Genomic DNA, 25,343 nt, shown 5'->3' with positions numbered 1-25,343 from the left:
TTACACTTTCGCCAATACATTTTGCTGTGGAATACCCAAGGCAATTTGCGCACTGCATTGTCAAATATTTGCGAAATTTCAAACGGAAGCTGGAAACATTGCAAATTGAGCTAACAAATGTCCTTTTTACCAATGCCATTTGCACAAAAATTGTATTTGGGCAAACAATGTTGAAATGATGTCGAGTGAATTTGGGCGGGTGGCAAATTCAGACTCAATCTTGGATTTATCGTTAATGAGTGGTGACAGGTCCGTAACAAAGTTCTCAAAATGCCACTTGAATTATTAACAGAAATTATTAGTTTGAGCAGCTCTACGTCGAATATCTTTGGGATATGTTTCTTGGCAATATGCAAATCAGGCAATTTCGCAGCTGCAAGTTATCAAGGCTGCAGTGCACAGAGAAACATTAATTTGAATTTAAATTTGATCTCTCGCATATCGAATGGCAATTATGGAAAGAGAATGGATTCGAATACAATTTTTTTTTTTCACTCTGAAATTAATTTCGTTTGATGACTGCGTGCGGCATGTGGGGATCGGGGATTTGGCTCTGTTTGCTTTGGCCTATCAAATAACCTAAAATCCCATGTAACTCAAAACAATTCCAATTAATTCAGCATGTTTACAAACAAATATTTATCTAAGCAAACTCATATACATTTCCTGCATAAGTATATCCGAACATCCGGACAGATATGCATTGGCAAAAATGCAGGGACGGTAAAAATGCAATGACAAATATTAATTAAAACAGCACGACCCACTCTGGTGGATGTAATTATTTTGTAATGCGAACATCAAATAAATTTCTTTTATTGGATTACCAGAGTTGTTGGCAAAGTAACGTTTGAAACTCATACTCGTTCGGCGAAATGCGATTAAGTAAATATGTCAAATGTATTTGGCCAGGCTCTATATTAAGGCATTTAAGTTAATTTAAATGTTGTTTGCTTAATGCCTTTTTTATGCACTCGCATGCCGCGCATACTTGTATACTTGATGTATGCAACGCGGCGTATGCTTGATGTGACGGTCCAAAACTTTCATTTCACATGCAATTCGCTTACCACATGTGGCACACAATTAAAAATAATTATTCCCAATTTACGATGACAACAATTTTCAATTTGAGAATTGCGTTTTAAGCCCCCTCCTTTGCTGAACGGTTGAGAGTGGTTCATTGTAAGGTGGATCAACGTCAATTACGGCGTCTTTGGTCGCTTTTCAATTCAGTTCGGAACCGATAGCGGATGCAGCTGGCAAAGGAAGCCCTGACCATCCGCTCCAATTGTTCCGACGCGCTTCCTTTGCTAAGCAATTAAAAAATATAGAAAAAAACTGCACACCGACCATGTGGCACATAGTTCTATAGTTCCAAAGCCGCACGTGTGCTTTTTTATCGACCTCCTCAAAGGACCTCCTCAAAAGAACCTCCCCCGGGCACAAAGGACATAATACCTGGCTGTCGGCGGTGAAAGGGAAAATTGACATGAATTGAGTTGATGCGCTTTGTGGCAAGCAGCTCTCTCTGCGAGTCTGATTTGCAGGCAAGGCACTCCCACTGCCCGTGCAATATTAATTTTCCATTGTGTGTTGTCGTCGAGGACTTAAGTCTTATTGGCCGGGACTTCTGCAGCAAATTAGATGCAAAACTTGGGTAATTTATTCGCCAACAAGGAAATTAAAAAGAAAACCAAATATGCCAAGTTTAGATTGAAAGCTATATGCGATATGGGGATTCCATGAACACACTACTATTTTGTTTGCTTTATTTATTTTTACTTGATATGACACTATCTGAAAAATATTCATATATATAAATTATACAAAAGAATCACACTTTTACGAATATTTTGTATTTCCAATTAAAATTCAGCTGTCCAACTTGATGACCTAGCTAATGGCCTCCTTGGCTGTCACCTGTTGAGATAGACAAATTCCATAGTACTTTGGGCCACTTTTAATTGACTTTCGAATGTGCGTGTGCAGAGTGAACTGCAAAATGGGGACCGAAATGGCACAAAATTAATGCGGACAGTTGACTTTTCCGACATTTTCATTGCCTCATCTGCCACTTTTCATGCCGAGTCACCTTAAAATTCAGTGGCCTTACTCTTAGATCCCCATTTCCCCACCACCCTGATCCGCACACCTCGTGCTTATGCAAATCGCATTTTAATAAACTTGCCTTGCGTCAATTTTCATTTACATTTAGTCCACTGGGGCGTGGTGCCGCTTTTTTCCTCAAAAACCCAAAACGATACGAAAAAAATCCTAATTAAATTTGAATTTACTTTAAGCATTTGGGGCTTTATTTGCTTTGTTTTTCAGTCTCACATCCTGCGTGGGCAACATTTACGTTTATTATTTTCCGGCTTTTCTTTTCTGTTGATTGCTCATTAAAATTTGAAATTTCATTTTGCTATACATAAAAACAAAAAATGGCAAAATTCCGCCAAATTGAATTGAATTTAATATCAGTTTTCTAATGGTTTTTCTGCTCAAGTATTCTCTCTTCTGCCGTATGGGGAAAATGAAAATGGCCGGGAAATGGGAAAATGCTGTGGGGTGCAGCCTTAATCCTTGATGAAAGTATATGCAAAAATAAATATGGCGTAAGGAGATAAAACGGGCATGCTAGAAAATCAATGCTAAATGCGTTAAGTGATTTTTAAAGTACATTTAACAGCGGTAGGCACGTGACTGCCACGCCCCCAGCACCCACACATATTCGCTACCCCTACTCACACATACAACCCGGCACATATCTGCAACATATTTCTGGTTTTTCGGAAAATATAAAACATTTTTGGTGTTTTTCGCTTGTTTTGCTTGGGGTCACAGGCAAAAATGGAGGACGGAAGTGGGCGCCAAGTCAAATATGTGTGTGTGTGCGTGGGTATTGACAAATGTGGAGGTGGCGCTGGGTGTGCTATATGTTTGCAGGAGGCAGGGGTCATGAGTTACTGTGGCGACAAACACATGTTTGTAATATCCCTGTTGATTGTTGACTGCCTTCGCTTTTCGACTGCTAGATGCCGCTGATTGCCAACAAAACTGTTGGGGGCTTTCAGGTTGTCCAATAAATATGACACAATTTGTTAGGTAGTTACTTTTAATGGGAAATGTCGTTTCGAGGTATGTTTTAATGGCGGATAAGGTGAGTTTAATATATGTTGAGTGTACAGGACAATCGAGGTAAGTTAAATAAACACAGTTTAGAAATCAGTAATCAATCAATAAATTATTTCTGTAGCCTGCACACTTTATTAAAGTATATTTAACATGTTAGTAAGGTTCAAAATTGGCCTAACTCTTTTACAAACATTCTTCCATTTGTAAGGAATTAATTTCCGTAAACTGGCCATTCTCCATTCTTTTTCCACTTACAATCACAGTTCAAGCTAACCCTTTAGACTGCTCTTTTATCCGATTGTTCCAACAAGTTACGCATACGCAGCGGTGGCCAAGTGGCTGACGATAGATTAAGTAGCTGACAAATGCTTTGATTACTTAATCAGGCTGCCAGGATAAGGCCAGATGAGGCGAAACGAGCGCTTAAACGAGCTTTAAATGTGCCCCTGAGTCAGCAGGCGCACAATCGCAATCCCATTTCCCATTTTCCAGCGACACCCTCTGCAAGTTGCACTTGCCTTTGCAGGATGCAGGATTCACGATGCAGGATGCAGGGAAAGTGCAGAGGGACTAGTGGGTGCAAGTGGCAAATTTAATTGAAATTGAAAGCACTTTTGTGTCCTTTTGCCCTGGCTGCAGTGCTGCCTTGACTCGATCTGGCTCTCTCTCTCTGCTGACCCGGCCACCCGACCCGCTCGACTGCATCCAACTAATTTGTGCCACTAATGAATTTATTTGCCACTTGTATGCTGGCAGCGCGGGCGTGGCAGCCACCTTGCGATCCGTTCGGCGAATAAAACAAAATAAATGAAAGTAATATAAAGAGTGGGAGAGGCGGGCGGAGCGACACTTCGCTGGCAGCTCCAAGAAAAGCCAGTTGAAGCCGTCGACAAACGAAATCGTTTCAAAATTAATTTTCCATTTCACAAGGAAAAGGAGTGAGCGAAATGTCGCCTGCATTCAGCCTTGCCACTGCCTGCTGCATGTGTCGGCAACCAGCTCGTGTCGAATTACAATTTATTGGCTGCTAAGTGGCTGCCAGCGAGGGCCTTGACACTTTTCATTATACCCTCACCTCCTAAATGGCGAATGCAATTTTTCCTCATCTCCGGCGAGCCAAGTACTTAGCTGCTGATATAAATAAAGGAAGGCCAAAAATGCACTTACCATCACTTTTCCCATCAATATTTTCATACCTTTTTTTATATAATTTTCTCTACACCGAATATGTTTGCTACCCTAACTTAGTTAGAGTATTTAGCAAACCTTGCAATATCCCGTGAAAAACATGCCGCTGTCAAATGCTTACATGGGTAAAATAACAAATGGCTATTGTATAACTAACCACTGCAGTAACAAAAGTTCACGAGCAGAACTAAAACGAATTGCATTTTGTTTTTGCTCAAAGGCAAACATCGGCGGGCAAATAGGAGTAGTTGCTTTAATTTTTAATTAAACATTTGCGAGAGCAGCAGTATTTGCGACTCCCATGGCACCCCGAATGCATCAGACTAGTACAGTCCGGGCAATTTATGAAATGCTCCCAGAGCATACATACATTGTGCGGCATGATTATTGCATTTTTTGTGCTGGCCTCTCGTACCGAGTCGAGTTTGGTTTTCTGGTTTGGGGCACGTGCATTCCATTTAATTGAATGGAGGAACAGCTAAACATGAGCCGTAATTAGGCTTCATATTTCTCCGTTTCCCGCTCACTGGGGGCCACCTGAAATCCCTACAATTGCGCCGAAAACAATGGCCGAGGGATCGGGGGGTCGAAGGGCTTGGTGCCCAGAGTGGACGGCTTTGTTGCACTGCTGCTGCAGTTGCATGTGGACAGAGGCACAATAACTTCTTGTTATTATGCTGCAAGAGTCAGTGCAGGCCAAGTCGGGTCGGCCAACTACCAATTCATATTTGGCTGCCACTCCGGAGCAGTAGGCACAGGCACAGGAAGTACACTGAGAAAAAGATCTCGAAAGATATGTGTTTTTTGAGGTATATATGCTTGTATTATTATTAATGGGATATTTATGGATATAATTAAATTTTTTTAATGCTTGATGCTTACTAAATAAAATCCAGCGTTGCATAGTTGGAATTACCTGGTTGTAAATGCGTAAGAAGTGATTTCTCCCAGTGCACACATGCATGCTGAGACGAAGGACCCACACAGGACTCGACCCGGCCTGCACTTGTTGTTTTTTTGCAATTTTCATGAGTGGCACTCGGGTAAAATATACTATTTATTTCGCTACTCTCGCTCCCAGAACGAGCGGCTATGACTATGGCTACGGCTATGGCCCAAATGAACCACATTCCATTCTGATGTTGGCCCAACTTTTGCGTAGTGGAAGCAGGTGGAATGCATTGTTGTTGGTGTTGCACTTCTACACTTTTGTTGCCTGTTGTGTAAAAAGCTCGTTGAGTGAAAAACGTCGAGTTAAGTATGTGTATGTCCCCCCGTCTGGAAGGGTGTGTATGTGTGTGTTTTGCGAAAATAAAAAACGATAAGATGCAACAGTCAGTGGAACAGATACACACACACACACACACTGTGGATTAACGTGTTCATTTTAAATACATATGGCTTGAATTAATTTCTGTTTTTAAACTTTTCTTTTACATACTTAAGAAATCCAGTGCTTCTCTGATTATTTCTCCAAAATTTTATTTAAATAACTATGTTTGTTCACATAGTGTAAAATGTTTGTTATATTTTCAATTGGATAAGCTTGTGCTTACTGCATTTTTCGTATATTTTATATTATAATTTCTAGCAAGAATGTTTCACTTATTACAAGAATTAGTTTGTATAAGCATCCAGGAGTTATTTCTCGGTGCATCCTCCCAGATATAGTAATGCCACATCCCTGAGCTCGCTGCCTCAGCTCCTCGAGAGGCACTCATCGTGAGCGGCGGACAGGTGAAATACCCACTAACCCACCCAGCCACCCACTCAACTTGTGCCGCATTACCTTGCCCAAAAGTGTGGCTATACCCTCGTACATATCTATATATATATATCCATATATACGGAGGTTTCAGATCCTGATTCCGTTTCTGTTCCTCTTTCCGTTTCTGCACATGTATTTGCTTAGTTTGCGTACTCGTTTTTCGTTTTTCGCATTCGTATTCGCTATCGTGTCGTGCTTACTGCTTTGTGTGTTGTTTTTAGTTTTAATGAAATGTAAATGTTTAGTCATACACACAGCCGCACTCCGAGTGGCTCTGTCATTAATAGCATGTGTAAGGTGGCTTTTGTGCGACGGCAGCGGGCAAATACTAAAAAATACAGAAAGCGAGGTCCTCGCCTTTTTCTAACTTGTTTCCACTGGCCAACAGCAGGAATGAATTTCAAATTAGGCAGTGCATTTGCCTGACACAAGTTTTTACAGTAGTTTTTAACAGATTTTATGACACTTTATAAATTTTGCTAGTCTGCAATTATTATTTTCAATTCTTTTCATATTATAAATATTTTGCATGGATATTTAAGAGATAAATTGCCTGAAAATTTCTGCTTATGATGCAACTGCTGAGCAGTGGAAACATCCGAAAATGTGAAGTGACAGATGGCACTGCCGACGGCCTCCACTCGCGGATTGTTTGACGAAATGCCCTAATGAGGCGACACTCTTGAGGACTCTACGGATGCGAATGTGGATAAGCGGAGGATGGGGATAAGGAGCGGGCGTGTTTCCTGCTAATTGGGCTGAAGCGAGTGCATTCTGGCTAATGCATTCTGACCACTGGCGTATCAGTAAATGCGTTTCACATTTATTGCCGGTTTTCTTTTTCAGCCAAGCGAGAACTTGGTGCATTTATGGAAATTGTGCGCTGGCTCGCTGCAATTTCAATTTCAATAAGCCAAAGTGCGTTTTGTGGTCCGAACTGGATATTTATTAAAAACATCCCAGTACAGCCGTTCGCATGGCATTCATTTCGAGAGCCGAAAAGAAGCGTTTCCAGCTCGCAACCGAATGGCAAACAAACATTGGGCAATTTGTACATATTTGGGAGGCACTAGGAGTGTTGACTTTAACACACGCCTGTCAACGTTGACCAAATGGGAAGGGGGCGGGGTAGGGTATATGGTTTGGGGCGACAAAATAGCATTTCCTTTTGACTTTTTGGCCGCTTGACTTTTGGTAAGCGTCGCTTGTTCGCATTTTCCGCCGGATTTTGTTTACAAGAGCACGCCGCAGAGCACGAAAACAAATTGAAAATGCACCACGACGAACATTGCAGCAATAACAACGGCAACAATGGCCAAACTGGACAAATTGGTGACAGCTCTGGTTGCTGAACGCTAGTTGCATTTGTTTGCCTTTGTGCGGCATTGTTGTCAAATTTATTAAGTTACTCACACGCCCCCGCTTCTTGGCCACTTTGGCAGCAGCCTGTGTCAACTGCTCCCCAGTCCCCAATGGCCACTGGATGGTTAGAGCCCGTCCCAAATAGCCACCTTCGCCCAGAACCCAGCTTCATATTAATGTTTCGTATTTGGGTGACATCGCAACAAAAAAATTCCTTTGGGCTGTAAATAACAAACACAATTTACTTTTATTTAGAAATAAATATCTAGGGTTTTAAATACATTTTGTTTGTATCTTGAATGCATATCGTTTAACTTTAGCCATTAAACAGCTCTATGTATTCTTAATGTGTGTCATAGTAGTGAGTTTTTAAAATTTATTTTTCAAAGTATATTTGGCCACTATTATCAGTGATTTTGTATGGCATCCAATGGTGCCTTGATCCCACTGTTTCTGAGACTTATGTAAGACTGTGTACTCCGGCGAGCATTTGCCACTTGTCATTGAGTGGCCCGGCATGCAGGAAGACATTTCCCGGCGCTTTCCCTCCTTCCGCCCGCTTTTCCTTTTCCCAGCCAGCAGCATCTCATTTCCCGTTCGGTTCGCTTTCGGGTCACTTCTTCTGCGCCGTCAATAGGCATTTGGCTATTGAAACTTTTCCAGCTAGCAAACCCGCACGCACACACGTGCTGCCATGTTGCCATGGCCATGGAGCACATATCCCACTTCTTGGAAGCTGGCTCCCGTCACTCTGGGCCATAAATATCCGCCTAAATATGCTGGTCAGGCCAGCTGAGATGGCTGCCTAAGGCCAAAATCTGTCTTAATATGTGCGATGTGTTGTCTGCGTTCTCTGACTATATATATATATATATATATATATATATCTATGTCGGGTGGTTGTGCGACTGTGTGTTTGCGGGATTTATGTTTGGGGCCAAGTTGTAAGCGCCAATGTTTTTTATGCTTAACTTAAAGACATCCTAAGTACTTTCTGTGCACTTCCCAATGGGGCGAATTTTTTGTCCTTTTGCAGAGACGAAAATTCTTAAAACTCGAATATAAGTTATTTAATTCTGGGCAATCAAAACTGTAAACTGTGGCGCTTGATAAGTATATTTAAAACAGACTTAATAAATTAATAAAAAAATCTTTATGAATTACTTGTGTGAAAGAAAAGATTGTCTGATTAACAGGATATAGATATAGATATTCTAGAATTTCGAGTGTTTGTCATGATCCATTTATTTATTTGAGTGCACCAAATCACTACCAATCCCATTCCACCCACGCAGAGCAGATGCTCCTTGTTGTTGCCACTGCCGCTTGGTTGTTGGTATTATTTCTGGTGGCACTTGAAGTCTGCTTGTGGGATCGCTCCAGGGCGTTCAACTTGCTCCCGTCTTGGGGTCCTCGATGTCGTCCTCGTTTGTTGTTCTTGGCAACTGTTTTGCTTGTGTTTTATGGTCAGTTCTAATGTGCTCCTTCGCTTTATGTTTGTGCTGCCGCAGTGTGTTTGTGCCGAAGTACTTAGTGTTAATAAACTTTTATAAATATTCTCTTTGACACTTTTAGCACGAAATAAAACTGACAAATAAATCTGATTAATCATTGCACTTTGCGCTGTGTAATAGCACTTTATCGTATTTTATTCGGTTCCTGCGCTTACTTACTTATTGTGACCCCAACACTTGTGCGATTCTGAGATAATTTCAGCTGAGGTAGAAACTTTTTGCTGGCCAATCCATCAAGTTGAGCGGGGCTAGGTGAAGAAGAAAATTCGGAATATTTTTTGATTGCCATCAAATTCAATTGGTCGTGGCCGCTGGTCTACTGGTTTGTTGTATTTGAAGGCGTGGTTATTGGCTCCAGTTGAGCGGCTTTATTACACGGTATTCCATAGATATATATCGCAGCATTTCAATGGCTGTTTGCCAAACAAAATTGTTTGATAACAAAACCGTTTGCAAGAGGGGCACCATGAACCCTGGCAGCGCACTCATCAAATGCAATGAAAAAATCCGGGAAGCAGCCGGGAACCCAATTGGAGCTGCATCCTTTTCCCCGACGAACAATTCTAGGCAAATACAATTTTGAACGCATCACAACACGCAAACACAATCACAAATGGGTGGGGCCTACTACGGCGGTGTTGGTTTTTGGGCCGGTGCGAATCGGAAAGCGGGTCCGGTGGCAACAGAAAATGGAGTGTCGGAGCAGCACTTGGCCATTGTCCGTCAGGCTGTCCTTTCGCCATTCCCCAACTACATAGTACATACTAGCCATTGATATGCGTCGCTGTTTTTTTTTTGAAGTGGTACTAGGCGAATTGACTCCTAAATTGGGGTTGTATCAATTCGATATAGATCAGAAATATAAAAGAATTTTCAAGGACGTCTCAAGAAAATAAATATTAAAACTAGGTATCCATATATGGGTATTATGATTAGGTTAATAAAGTGAAACATTGCTGTGCTAGCGAAAAAGCCCTTGAATAGCGTAATATTCAGCGGTGAAACAACAATATCATAACAGGGTATCAACCAGTCCGGAAATGCTCTTCCGTTCGTCTCTTTCTCCATTCTCCTTCCCTCTCTCGCTCTCGTTCTCGTACTGTGACTCCGTTTCTGTTCGCAGCCTCGCGAAGAGGTCACACTTAATTTCCGCTCCCAGTCGTAGCATACTTTTTTGGGTCTGTTGCTCCTGCTGCTGCTGCTGTCATTGCTGATGCAGCCCTGTGCTTGGTCCTGTCAGTTGCGCTGAACTTTCAACATCCGCTTTTCATTTACGCACACACGGACACAGACACCGACACATTCGATGGGAGAGGCACACGCACGCCATTTGACCTGTGCCCTGCGCTTCATCTTGTTGTTGCTGGCAACATCTGTTGATTATTTTGGCGCTGCCTTCTTTTTTTGCACTCTACAATGCAGCGGTGTGTGCTGTACATGTGGCTTGTTTATCGCACACGCACACATACAGTCGCATGACAGAAGGTGGCTCAAAGTTTTTTGTGTTTGTATTGCTTCTTTTTGCGTTCTTTGGTGCTCTTCCCCTTTTTTGCATCTCTGCTCTCACACACACACGCATGCACACACACGCGCACATGTCAGTGGCAAAATTGATTATGAAATGATTTATTGGCCTCAAAAACTGCTTCAATATTGATTAAAGTTACTGTTTCTCCCTCTCGATTTTCAACGCTTTTCCTCTCTTTTCGTATCATTCATTTTTTACCCGTTTGCGGCCATTTCCGAGGCGCGGTCTACGCGGCGTATGCGTAACGTTTGTCATGGCATTTTATTACCACCACCCACTTTTTTTCTGGCCAACCGTTTAAATGCATTTTCGTAAGCTACCAAATATCCGCAGTTAAAAAATAAAAGAATCGTTATTAAACTGCATGCATTTTTCAACAAAGCTCATATTTGCGGGTTAGAGAATTGCATATTTGTCGAAAAAGCAAGGAAATTCTGTGAAAAAAATTCGATAAAATATCTTTTGTGTCGCAGTAGCCGGGAATTTGCGCAGATGAATTGAGTGTGTATTGCTTTTAATAAAGGGATTATTTATCCAGGCTTAAATCGGTTAATTAACGCAATCATTGTTATGAATAAAAATCGAACCATTAGTGGCACACAGTTTTTTGAAATTCAACCATCTAGCACAGATTAAATATTTAGTTACTTTTGTAATTTTATATAATGGGATTCTTTTGATTGATAAGGTTTCATGTAAATAAATATTTCATAGTTTTTAGTGCATAGTGCACACAAAGTATTATTTTAGTAATTTGTCTACATTCTTCTGCAATTATTATTGATCGGTAAATGACCAATATTTGCCATGAATGTTATGTAAACCATCGGCTTCTAAATTCTTTTAGTGAGGATTAAAAGGATTATCAGAATTCATTTATACCAAGTTTGATCAACTTTTTTACTTTTTAATTTTAAGTGGTTGAGATCTAAATTTTTAAAAGAGTACTTTGTGTGTCGGTAACTTTCGAAAAACTTGCTTTCGCTTTTTAAGATTTGTTTTAGTTTGCTGCACTGCATTTTTTATACATATGTCCATGATATTTCATAGACATGGTTGTTGCTGTCCTTGGTCCTGTTTTTGCCGCTCGTCCTGTCAGCAGTTGTCAACACAAAAAGGTGCACAGCTCACGCCATCCAAACAGGTGTGAACCCCGGTGATTGGATGCTTTGTGGGGAGTCGAGTGGAATGGGGCTAGTGGATATGTCACATGAGTTTTGTTTCAACACATTTGGAGCGTTAAATCATTCATGTTGATTTAATTATTTTACGTTGTTGATTCAATAATTTTTTTATTTGATTTATTTATTCATTTACACGTTGGCACGTTTGAGGAGAACATTTCTGTTGTAACTGCTGCTGCTGTTATTTCGTTGGTCGCTTTAAGTGACATCATCAATCAATCACGTCACTTATGACAGCCGTTGTGATGATCCATATGAATACTGTATGCATAATGCTCAAATTTTGTAATGCCAGAAAAAACGCAATCTGCATTGCAAATTGCTCCGAAATTAAAATTACATTTCGCCGAGCTCTGATTAGGGCAATAAATTGCTGTTGACTGCTGCACAAATGAGTTATGGCTTAATAATTATGTGCAAATAAATGAAATGCGAAAAGTGCCTTTAAGTGGCCAGATTAAAGTAAATATACAAATATATGCAAACATGTTGTGTTTTTTCTATTAGTTTATTAACGCTACAACTGGGTCAAAACTAAAATTCTCATCTTTCCCATTTCCAATCTATTGCAGCTCCCTGGAAAGTTCGTCCTTACTCGGGTAAGCATTAAAATAAATAATATTCAATATTCGCCTTTTTTCGAAAACTTTTCCGGCCAAGTGGTGGTGGAAAATGGGCCACGGATAATGCCAAAAACGACGCCGGCTGATTAAGAGTGCAGGGCGTGAAATGCAGCTCGCGATAAATTTAAATGATTTCCATCGAGGCAGAAACCCAAATGGCACTTGCTCAGCTCGGTTCCCATTGTTGTCCTCGTTGTTTTTGTTGCTGCTGGCTGGCTGGCTGGCAGCGCCTTTTGGATTTATTATTATGATTTGAAAGTGCATAAACCACTTGAGGGCGATTCGGATTCGGAGCAGCGCATTTCGCTGCATAATTGGCACAATCAGCCAAAGGCGAGCGCGATAAAATCCGCGAACCCCTCGAATCACCCACTCAAAAGGCAGTGGCGTTGGGCAAGGGGGCGTTTGCCAGTAATAATGAATAGCTTACCCACATATAGAATAGAACATATAAATATAGAACATATTTTATAATGTGTAAATTATTTAAATGAAATTAACGCAAATTTGCCAGCATTTTATTTTTTTAAATTTAATATAGCTGATAATGCCTTGTAAGCTGTAATAACTAAATTGTCAAATGAACCCCCATTAAAAATTCAAAGCACTTCACTGCCTGCTCCTTACAAAACTTGAAGTTGTCCGCTTCGGTCTGAGCTCAGCTCTTGTGGGGTTGGCTTTCGTTCTTATTTTTTATTTTTTGCTGCCTGTGTTGATTTTCCAACCTTTTAATTAAGTGACAGGACGAGGGCAAGGCGCCAGTTCAGTTGAGCTCAAGTTCCAGCTGCATTATAATGATGTAGGACCACTAAAGTGGGGGCGTCGCATCGAGACTTTAGTCCGCAAACAAATCGCTGGCAAAACAAACAAACAAACAAACAACCAACCAGACAAACAGACTGAGGACCCGGGCAGACAGTGATTGAAAGAAGTCTGCACACGTGCGCACAGGTGCCCATCGCCGGGCGCTCATTAAAATGCAACTGTGTGCGGTAATGGCCAAAAAGGGAAACGTGCAATAAAAGCAGCGCCAGAAAAAACAGTAGTGAAAATGTTGGCAAAGCGTAGAACATAGCATAGAAATACATTTCGCTTTATGCAAATGCATAAAAAATACCACAGACCAAGTGGAGGCAAATAAACGAGCCGGCAGCAGAATCAGCATCACTGCCAAAAACAAAAAACCCCACGCAAAATGGAGCAAATGCGGGAGTATATCAAAAATCCATGTCGGCGTCTATCTCCTCCTGCTCCTGCTCCCAGTTGCGTCTGCCTGGAATGGAAATGCGCTGGATCTGCTGCTGATTTCGCTCTGCTCTGGTGCGCGTGTTATTTCAGTAAAAAACGCGCCAAATAAATCTAAAAAGTTTTAAAACCAAAAACACAATGGAAGATATTTGCGAAAACACGCGAAGAAACGGTGAACGCATTCTTGTTTTTATAAACTAAAACCTTTAAAGTTTTCCCCAATATTTTTCTTTAAGACGCCTTTAAGGGCGTATTTCCTTGGCAAACTGTAAATTTGTTGCAATTTTAATTTAACACTTAATTTCAAGTGAAATTAGTTATTTCCTTAAAAATTTAAGCACAAAAACGGACTTAAAGCAATATCACACTGATTTCCCAACTAATACCTATATTAGATAGGCTTTAAGCAAAATGTTCGCCTGCAGGTGTGAAATGCATAATACATAATCCAAAATACATAATGATAATTATCAATGCCCTTTGAGAGGCTTAACATTGAATCAGGAAAAGGAGTTGGGGTTAATCCGAATATCTCAAAGGCCCAAAAGCTAAAATATACTCGATTTTTTGTTGTTATTTTTGCAATTTTACGCTCGACTTAAGAAGTTCGGGAAAAGATGTTTCAAAAGTGCCAACGGCACAAATTAAACAAGAATTCAATTCGTACTACATTTGCAGAATGAGCTCAGTTTCTCAGACTTAAATTGGTTTGAAATTAGAAGCGTGTTCGTTTGCTTAAGTGCCCCCTTTTTCCATTTTCTCAACGAGTTCCAGGGCTAATCAGCCGAACAGCTGATGGCCAAGTGGGTCGAACCAAAAACGCTTTGGGTCAGACAAACATCAATAAATTAGAAAATGAATAAATAAATAAGCTTCGAGCCTGGCCCACTCCCACACACACACACAAAGAGGTACAGTGGGCGGTAAATAAATCACCACAATAAATCTTTGGCACGCATTTGAGAGCGTTTTGTGGCTGACCCACCTCCCATGGCCATAGCACATTTTTCCGCTTGTAACTATAAATATATTTATGCATGCATGACATAAGTTTATCCGGAGTGGATGAGCTGCTTCTCCGGATGCGCCTCCACTGAAATCCTCGCAAGCTGCAAAGTGGCAAAACTTTAAGCAACTTTGGGGCAACCGCAACACCACACTCAATAGACGACAACTGTCACTGGGAGAACGTTGGCCGGGAAAATCGCATTAATTTCACAAATTTGAGTGGCAAAAGTTTCAGGCACTTGAAGTTAAACACCATTTAAAGACAAAAGGATACACTTTGGAGGCGGAACAGAAGGCTCAATTGTCTACATTTAATACGGGGTGATTTGCCTTTGTCGCTTGTAAAGTTAAAAACATTTAAAGTTTTTAATTTTGAATTATTCTTTTACACAGAGCCTTGAAAGTTGTTGGAACTAAAAAATTACCCAAACTAAATACACATAAATTCTTTATTGAATATATTATATATTTATATATAGATATATGAATGTATTGATAACCAAATATTAATTTGTTTTATGTTGCTTCTTATTATTTATTATTGAGACCAAAATCATGAAAAGCTTCATTTTCCTATTAAGACGCTTAGCTTGCAGCCTAGTGAAAAAATAATCTCAAGTTAAATATTCAATAACCTAGCTCCTTGTGGAGCCAAAATGTAAGGCAGTAAATTCAAGAGCATACTTCAATTTAAGTCTATTCATTTATACGAATTTTAAAATTACAAAATGAAAGGAGCTCGCAGTTTGTAAAATAAATTCCAGTTGGACTTAAGAAATTTGCGGCTTCTATTTTTAAATCTCAAAGTCAAATTAGCCTCCTTGTTGCCTGTCAATAAAAGGCCATGTTCAATTTATTTTGCTAACAATTTATTCATATTTTTAATGGATCTTTCAAGCCTGCCCAGAAGCAAAAGCAAATAAATATTTTGCAACGACTTTCTTTCAATTTCTCTTGTAGTTCATTTTTCTTAATATTTTTTTTTTTTATAAATTTACACTTTTGGTAAGGATTTTCCTTTCTTTTCTGTCGAATCATGCGGCCTGAAGAGTTTTTCCCTGGCGAACGAGAAGGCTTTTTTGTTGGGAGCAGTCAAGCCGCAGCCATTAGCTTAATTTGTTTAATTAATGAATTTGCTGAAACTTGTTCCGTGATTTTATCCTTCCCTTTTTCTTTATTTTTTCTTACCGAGTATGTGCTTGTGTTTGCAGCGTCGCTTAAATGGGAATTCGTCTTCTCAAGTAGGCACACATACCCAAAATTAAGGAAATTAATCATACGCACTGTGTGCCCCTCGAAGAGAGCGAGGGACAGAAAAGGAGAGTCAACTCCCAGTCGACTGCACAGTAAATTTTGTATTTTCCACATTTACTCGTTGAATATGCACTCAATTGGAATTTATGTGATTTGTGTGCTCAAGGACCTGTTTGGGTTATCAACAACACGGCAGGCTGTGCTCCTCCTGGCCAGAAAATCTCGTTGCCTAGTCCATGACTTTGGACTTTTGGCTTATGCGCTCATAGAGTATATAGAAACATACATATATATACATGGGTTTCGGTCTTTTAATTAGCAGCCCTCGGAATGTCTGGGCGTGTGGTAGCAAAGTTTTGGAGCATTTTAATATTGTCATCATCATCATAATTGAAATAAAGCAACATGGCTCCTTCGGGCGTAGAGCTCCATGGACCTTCCTTTTTTTTGTTGGCGTGACCCAAACTCTTTTTGGTTTCTCGTTTATACATTTTGTGTGCTACTTTTTTGCCAACTTGTTGGGTGTTTCGCGCTCCTCTTTTTTAGTCGTAAGTGGGGTTTCTGGTTTTTCATTTTTATTTTTACGCCACTTTGTGTGCTACTTTTGGGCCCAGAAAGTGTGTTGCCCTGCGTTTACCTTTATAAGCGGCTTTTGGCCAATTTACAGGAGTACGAGTACGGCGGTTACGACGTGCGTGGGAGATTCCCTCCGCCCCCAGCACAGTTGGCCAACCTTTTGGCGGCAATTTTCGGTCGGTTGTCGTCGGTTACGGTTGCCGGTTATCATTTATGGCTTACACATTTGCCTAGACTTTGTTTTGTTATTGCAATTAGCAGCAGGCATAATGAAGTTGGCTAATTGTGGAACCGCCGATATGGGCAAAGGGCGCTAAAACAATTTACGGTTAGCCATAAAGCAATTAAGCAAAGCTTCTTCAAAGCCAAAAATAAACTAATGTGGATGTGGAGTGATATATGACCAAAGCTTTATCCGAAATTTGGGTTATGCAATGGAAATTATTGTAGTTAGCTTGCAACAAAAATATATTTCATATTTTTTAGCTTAATTTAAGTATTTCCATATCTTGCATGAATTTATATTTAAAACTCACAGAGTAACATTATATAAAATATATTTTTAAAATATATTTAAATATTTTATATGTTTAAAAATATTATATTTTGTTCCGTGTAAGCGAAAAGGGAACCAAAGTAAGCCATTTCATTGGTTTATTTTAATGAAACGTTCCACCAATGACAGACATTTTAAATGCCTGTAGATGTCATTATTTATGCGATAATGTTTTTGGCCCAGCAAATGCGAAATTCGATTTGACCCGGCGGCAGGAAAAATAACAACAATAATGCCGGGAATCACTATCAAACCGAGCGGACAAACGTGCGGACCACCAAAAAGTTTTTACGAGCGCTCAACCAAAACAAAACTTGGATTTGCATAATATACAAATTTACCCACACAGTGGCAGCGCAACATAGCAGTCCAAAATCGTATCCCTGTGTGTCCTGTGTGAATTTAATGGCTGCAACGACAAGCGACAAAACTGAAACTGCGGTTATTTAGTACGCAAAGCTTTTGATGTACTTTATGCGCAAGCAATGAACTTTTAATGTGAGCATTGCCAAAAGCAACAAGGCCGCCAAAAGTGGCAGGAGGAAGTGACAGTGCCGTTAGTGATATATCAGAGCTAAGCGCTCCCGCGAAGCCATCCTACGCCCACAGAACTGGGGAATATGGCAAGGGAGCAGGAAACATGCCAGATTTACTTGCGAGTTTCCTTGCCGGAGTTTTGCATTTTCATCTTTTTGAGTACACCTTAAGAAACCGAACATATGAAACAGTGTTAAAATCATTACACAGTATTGTAAGCGTTAATATGACGATAAGTAGTGTTGTACGCTAAACATGGTAGTTTAGATTTGCGAACTCTTGTTTAAAGTTACGTTGTTCTTCAAGTACCAAAAAATTCTTTCAGTGACGAATGCGAAATGTGAATAAATATCAAAAGCTGAAGGTGAGGAGACGTGGCTAGTTTCATTCAGCTCGTGGAGACATAAATAACACCGAAACCCAAGCAACAAAAACCAACTAACAGCCAAAAGCTTCGGCTAGACATGACTGCTTCATTCGACTTACGAGCTTTGTACGCGGTTTCCTTTTCTTTGGTGGTTATGTTTTCATACCCGCTACTTCTAGAGTAAAAGGGTAAACTAGATTCATTGAAAAGTAGAAGGAAACGCTTTTGACCCTAAAGGGTTGATCAGGATTATTACGAGAGTCGATTTACCCATTTCTTTCCGTACAACTAAGCCTACCTATATCTTCAAAACACCCACTCTACCTCCACTCTAATAACTGATTTCTAAAGGAGATATCGACAAGATTATAAATGACAATAAGTTGCCAGTTAGATATTGGGTTTCATAACTTTCGCCTGACTTATTTTCTGCGCTTTTTATCTCCTCCGGCAGCCACTTCCATTATCAAAGAGCTTGCTAACCGCTGCTAATAGCATCCATTTATCCTATACGTAACCACCCCGACTAAGTTTGAGTAAAAAAGTGGCTTCCATAATCGCAGAGGATGGGCCTTTCTCCTTTCAATCCTTGTTTTTAAGCCCCCGTTTTCCACCCAAGCGCCACATGTGCACAGTCTTCATTTTGCATCTGTGTGTGTGTGTGGGGGCGCCTAATTAATTGCCGCCGCGTTGAAAATATTATTTTTAATTGTGTGTTTATGCACAGAGCCAAGGAGAAGAAAGGAGAGGCATTTAAAAACGGAAGCCATCCGGAGTCAGGTTGGTTGCCATCCAAAAACCGTTCAGCTGCCTTCCCACTTTTCCAAGCAGCCACCAGATATCTAAACACAGACACACAGCCACATGGCTCGAATATTTATGAAAATTATCCTTTCGCTGTGGCTTTTTAAGATGCTCATAATTTATATTTAAGTTGAGTTTAGTGTGTCGCCAAGTGGGCAAAAGCAACAACGCGCCGTTTTATGGGTTAAGCAGCCATACAGACAAACATAAATTGAAGCCAAAAACAATCTGAGTAAATATAGCATCACAAACACAATAAGAAAAATATAAACACAAAAACAAATTTTCTTAGAAGTGTGCTAAGTATTAAGGTCCTTCAAAAAACTCCTAGTCACCCAAAAAGCACAGTATTTATTAAAAGTGTAGCGATAAAAGTGGTTTCTAAAATTTTCGCCAGCACTGTAGTGCTAAACAGATTTTCCTATGTGGCAGTCGTGTTCGTGTTTAATGGCGGAAGCTGTTTAGTGTCACGGCTTGCATCATAAATCTCAGTCTCTCCTCTCTCTCATTCTTCGGATCGTTCCTCTCGCTTCCTCGCACTGCAGAGTGTCAAAGGGTGTTGGGGCAGTCGACTGTGATGCTGCTTTTAATTGGTTATCAAAGGCGGCCAAATAAACCTGGGCTCTCAAATATTTACCCAACGCCCAGAAAGATTTTTGGCAACGAGAGCTGCCAGTTGACCAGGCTAAAGTCATTGGACGCTTTTTTGGCGGAGGAGTGGAGGTGGGTGGCTGGTTGGGTGGTTGTGCAAGGCCATTAAATAAACGCAACGCAGCGCAGCGTTTCGAGTGGTTTTCCCAAAGTAATTTCCACTTTGAGCCAGCCAGACCAGACGGTGGAGGCGTTGGCATCTTTAGTCGGTCACCAGCTGCATAAGCACTGTGAAAAACTGGTAGTTATTCAGTTACTTCTATTTCTCGATAAAAGTTTGATTCAAATACACGATAATTGCAAATGAATATTATATATATCCAATTAAGTTGGGAAAAATATCAATATAATATATTTTTATTGGTTTTAAGTTTTAGAGAAAATCTAATGTGGCTGTTCCCTAATTTTAGCTGCAATGTAAGCCCGAGGTTTTAGCATGTGTCTGATGAGCAGAGAGCTCTGAAAGAGGTTACCCTACCAGGTGTGTGTGGGTAGAAGGGCTCTTATCGCCTGCGCCTCGTCCTGACAGGATATGAGTATTTAAATTTATCGCAGCTGTCGTTCAACGTTTGTGGCAGTTTGTGTACATAAATTAGAGCTTGCACCTTGGTGCCTTCTGGCATTTTCCCCAGGTAGCCCAGTCTAAATCAAGGCTGATGGCAAATCGAAGCCAATAATTGAGTGTTGCCATGTTTGGTTAGAGGCAAATGGCAACTTGAATTGCAGTTAACAAACATTTACTTGGCTGAGCATTCAGAGAGCGGGAGGAACCAGGTGAATGGTTCGCTTTGGTATCAGGGGCTTCGGTGTGTTAAAACCAACACCGGACACATCAAACAAAACCGAATCCAAATCCCTGCGTTATTTTTTGCTTTAAATGAAATTCAAGCAATCAACGCTAATCGGATCAATTCGTGAATAGATCGAGTGTGTATTTGAATAAGGGTTTCTTGTTTTTATTGCTGCTTTGTCTGCGCTTCGCTGCGCTTTTTGCTTTCGTCTTTTGTCTACTGCTCGCTCTTTGTTTTGGTATTGTTCTTTTCTTTAATTTGCATTTGCGCAAAACTTTTGCCTAATGAAATAAGCAGAGTAATCGATGTGACTTTGCCCTTGCTATTGTTGTTGTAACTTAAGCTAAGCGGCCACGCCCCCTTTGCCCCTTCCAACCCAGAGCTTTGTTTGTGTGTATTTGCTCAAGTGTCGTATCGGTTGCGGCTGTGGCTTGGCTGAATGCCTTCGTATCGGTGCGCGTGTGAGGGTGTATGAGTGCGAAAGGAAATGGCTGTGCGACTGTGTGTGTATATGCGGTTGAAAAACGGCAATTCAATTAATTTCCGCCGCTGCTTAAAGCCGTAATGAGCATTTAAATTGCTTTTGAATGAGGTTTGCGGTGCCAGCAATTGTCCATAAAGGCATCGGAAATATGCACCATTCGGTTCCTCACATTGAACATGAAGTACACTAAGTGTAGCCATTAACAAATTAACTGCGCTCATCAAGATAAGACCAGTATATGAAAACTAGTTAGCCAACTATAAAGTCAAGTCATTGCGTTTGTAAACTAGTTGAATCTTGTTTAAACAGACAGCAGTTAAAATTTTCTATTTTAGATAATGTGGAAATACTGGTATAAATGGTCTAACATAACTTGTTAACAGCTTTAATCGTTTAGTTATAAGGCTAAAAACATACATCTTAGTGGATACCTCATGTTCCTGGATGACTTCGTGTAATAGAAAAGCCGCAAGGATTCCCAAACAGACCCATGGTCGATGATAAATGTCCGAGTGGTCCTTGTTGAATTAATCCCTGCCACAAATCAGATGGAGCCGCAACCAGTTGACCAATCGAGCCATAATTGTCAAGGAGGCAACTGTTGATCAGCATAATCCCGCATCGGGTGACACCTGTCAGCAGAGGAACCGAAAGTTGGCTGGTCCAAAGATTTATGTGCCTCGATGCGGTGTCCATTAAGTCAAAGCCCGGACATTTTCGGGTGTGCGGACGCGTACATAACCTTTTAACATTTATTGAAGTTTATTGAGGTCCGAAACGATTTGGTATGCGTGCGATGGTCTCACACCCATTACTCAAAGGGCATTCGAACCCATCTGTCTGTGTGTGAGTGTGTGTGAGTGTCTGAGTGCGGATTGTCAACAAATTAATCAATGTTTATTTGCTAAGTAAGTTCGCCCTCGAGGCGGACAACCGGTTATCCTGGCCGGAGGGTGTCCAGGCCTTATCCTGTTCGCCAATGTTTTGTTTCCTTTCGCCATTTCCCACTTCCGGCCATGCGTGTCTGTGAGCGAACGCGTGTGTGTGCGTGTGCGTTAGCTCGCCCTTTGTGCCTTTGTATTTGTGTAACTAATCGCGTTAATAGAGTGGATAATGTGCCGCAGGTATGTTGGCCGGCGCAGCGCCTTCGAATGCCAACGGTGAATGGTAAACGGCGAGCGGCGCCATGGAAAGTGTTTCGTTTTGTGCACCAATCAAAGGGATCCCCCTCTGGCGACCCCCCTTAAACGACGCCCCTATACTCTATTTGTGTCTCCTTGTGAGTGTGTGTGTATATGTATCTGATTAGGCTGTGTTTAACGCCTCCGTTGTTGGTATTTCTCTTGCCCATCTTGCTGAGTTTTAAGTGTCGTTTGATTGGTTAACGGGGCGTATGCGTAATATTCAATTTGGCCAAATTACAGGACCCGAAGTCTCGTTTCATTCTTTTTGGTCCTGTTTGTGCGCTTGGCATTTAAGCTACTTGATTGTGGGCGTTGGTTGTAAAAATTACACAGATTAAATTAAAGAAGCGGAATGAAAAATAGTTGATTTTATCATAAAGTCAAAGGTAAGGTCATTAAACATTTATGGCATTTTGTAATTAGCGTGAATATTTCAGAATGCAAAGTAGTTGATACAGAGATTATAAACGTATAAAATGAAAAAAGGGAAATATTTAAAAACGTTCTAGTACTGCTAATACCTTAAATGTTTAATTGAAATTCGCTAAACATTTTAATGGTATTGCTGCTTGAATCCATTTACCCGGCAACTTCAATTACAATGCTCATTTGCTTGCACAAGTCCTTTGTTTGTTATCCCAGTTGAAAAAGCAAATCTCAGCACGGAATATGCAAAATCCGCAATCCACTTGAGTCAAAGCACACACACACACACTCACATTTAACGAGAGAAGCTCAGACCCGAAACCACACCGTATACCTATCGAATAACGTTGCGTATGTGTGATATTGCGGTGCTCAAGCGAGCGCAGCAAATGGGCATCAAATGACGCAGCAACATTGTCAAAGCAATCGTAACAAATGAAGTCAACAGCCTGGCTTGCCCGGCTTTTGCTGATTTTTTAAAGGCATTCGTTGCATGGTAAGCTGAAATGCAACGCCCACGCAGAGGCCACAGAGGATCCAGGACAACCAGAACAGGCAGGACTGGCAGGACACCGCCAACACATTACTAATATGAGTCGGCTCCGCCTCGCTGTCATCGCACCAACACAGCTCACATGAGCTTCTGTGGCAACCGCGACACCACACTGAGAGAAAATGTATGAACTTGCAACCATAAATATGGGAGGATGTCTAGGAAGTGAAAGGTGTTATTAAAACAACAAGTCCAAACGTATGTACATTGGCATTTTTTTATGAATTGCCCACACATTTTTTTACTGTGCAGCCAGGACAACGAGAACGACCACCGACAGCTCTAGTTGCCTTCAAGTGGCAACGCTTGGGATGCGAATTTATGGCAAACACGGAAATGCGAGCCGGATGACGGCGTCAATTGCAGAGGCCATGCACACGCGCTGATTATGAAATGCGTCTCATTAAAAGGAGAGACCTCAGCCAGAAACCAGCTAGGATCCTTGGGCTCCCTTGTCCTGCGTGCTCCCCCAGTGTCTGACCTAATTCGACATAGGAGGGTGTCAGATTCAGATTCAGAACCAGAGCAGCCTCAGAAAGTTTCCGACTACGGCAATGGACAGCTGTCACAGGATTCCACAAATATTTTGATATGCAACTGGATGGCTGGCTGGCTGGTTGGCTGGTTGGCTGTTAGCAAAAACCCCAAGCTCAAATTGACAACACACTTTTGCCACAATATTTTTACAACTGTGCACAGATGTGAATGGATGACACTCCAAATATTTGGTTGGCCCATATAATTGTGGCCATGCGGCTTATGGCTAATTTCGTGGGTTTTTGTGGGAATTTGTGGCGACGGCAGGCGAAAAAGTTTCCAATTAAAATTCATGAATTCCCCCAGATTTTGTAAGTGTCTTGTTTTTTAGTCAACAAATTTCAGCGCATTCATACATGGAGCTCTCGAAAAAAAATTGTTGCAAATGCTGTCACTAAAGCCCTTTTAAGTTACCATGTGTACTGAATTAAACTTCTTTTTTGTGTTTTCCATTTTTTCCTGCCCCCAAGACTGCTTTGCATGTTAATCTTTAGCCATGGCTTGTGGGCGCTCGCAGGCAATGACCTAATTCTGTCAACAAAATATCATAGACACCAGTCAAAGATATGAGCTCACTGCTAACTCACGGTAGCAGAGAAAAATGTGAGGAATACATTTTCAAAAATATAATGTTGGTCTCAGAACTTGTGTTACACATTAACACTTAGAGGGAAACTTGAATAATAGCATTTGCTTACTTTATAAAATATTTTGGTTTACATATTTGTAGTTTCATTTAACTTTTTCTTTACATTTTTAAATTGTGATGATTGCTAGCACTTATTGTTATTATTTTTCCCAGTGCTGGCTTATAAAAAACCCCTGGCAGTGGCAATGGCAACACTCGGCAGGCTAAGAGCTGAATTCTAGTCAGAAGCCGATCCCTCATGACTCCGCTCCCTTGGCCATTTAACACTTTCATATTTCGTCGACGTCGTCGTCGTCCTCGTCCTCGTCGCCAGGTTGTTTACCGCCTCTGGGCCAGACTTTTACTTTGCATATAGTATGTAGTACGCTGTTGCCGTAACTAGTGGGAATCGGGAATGGCTTGGCATCCCTGGGAGGCCGCACGTTTATACACTTTTGCCGGGCCGCTGCCATATTTGTGTCTCCCCGGGCGCCCATTCCTTAAAGGCTCCCCTTCTCGTTTCGACCCGGCGAACGTGGCCAACAATTTATCAAACAAAATATGCACTTGAAATACACGTAGCTAGCAGCTACTAGCTGCTACACAACATCTTGCCCTTTGCTCCTGCACGCCGAGTGCATTTTTATTCAATTTTTTGTTGAGGATCTCGGCCCCCAAAACGACCCTCTCATCACCGAGGAAAACATACCCAGTTTTTGGTGATAAAGTGCGGCACTGAAATGAATTCGTAAGTGGCAGGGACGGGTATGTTCGCTGGTTCCCATTTTGGGCCAACGAATTTATGGCCAACGATTCCTTGAAGTGGGACAAACCACTATGTATGCTAGTTTCAAAGCGGTGGGATCAAAGGGCGAGCAGAGGGATGTTCTAAGAACTCAACTCTTTGCTTCAACTTGAATGCCAATTTTGGGCCAGACATTTTGCCGTATTTACATATAACAAGAACGTGAACTTTCACCTCCTTGCCAATTAAAAGTTAAATTATTCTATTTTGATTTTGCCAAATGAACATTTGACATGCAAGACTAGGCACGCCCCTACGCCCCTCGGGGGCATTCATAATTTCTCCGCTTTATGGGTTATACTGCAAAAAATACGTGAATTAAAAGTATGAACTGTTCAAATGCCAAGAAAGAGTTAAGAAGGAAACTTCCAAACAAACCAGATTAAAAAAGTGTTCTTAAATCTTGAACTTCTGCAATATCATCTATGTTTTAAAATATTATAAAATAGTTACCTGTTGTGGGGACAATGTCAGTGTGGTCACAACTTGAATAACGCGATTATTGATTGTATTATCTTTAAACTGGAAATCCTTTGGCGGTTATCCCTTATGGTGCGCTCATTAATCCCCAGCGGTGCTTTATCGATTTCCTTTGCCGCTAATGCAAACAGATAAATCTGCCGAATGAG

General features: G+C 41.0%; 1 long non-coding RNA gene across 1 annotated transcript in view; it reads left to right on the top strand.

Moving 5' to 3' along the window:
- The window catches only part of LOC116801182, a 77,693-nt gene that overhangs the window by 1,340 nt on the left and 51,010 nt on the right, over window positions 1–25,343 (top strand). Inside the window, exon 2 of the long non-coding RNA XR_004361814.1 lies at window positions 12,255–12,281. This is a non-coding gene — a long non-coding RNA (uncharacterized LOC116801182). The remainder of the gene's footprint in view (window positions 1–12,254; window positions 12,282–25,343) is intronic.

This window comes from Drosophila sechellia, chromosome 3L, assembly GCF_004382195.2.
Source record: "Drosophila sechellia strain sech25 chromosome 3L, ASM438219v1, whole genome shotgun sequence".
Classification (NCBI taxonomy): Eukaryota; Metazoa; Arthropoda; class Insecta; order Diptera; family Drosophilidae; genus Drosophila; species Drosophila sechellia.
Note: the sequence above shows the minus strand (reverse complement) of the source record. Positions and strands in the feature narration are given on the sequence as shown.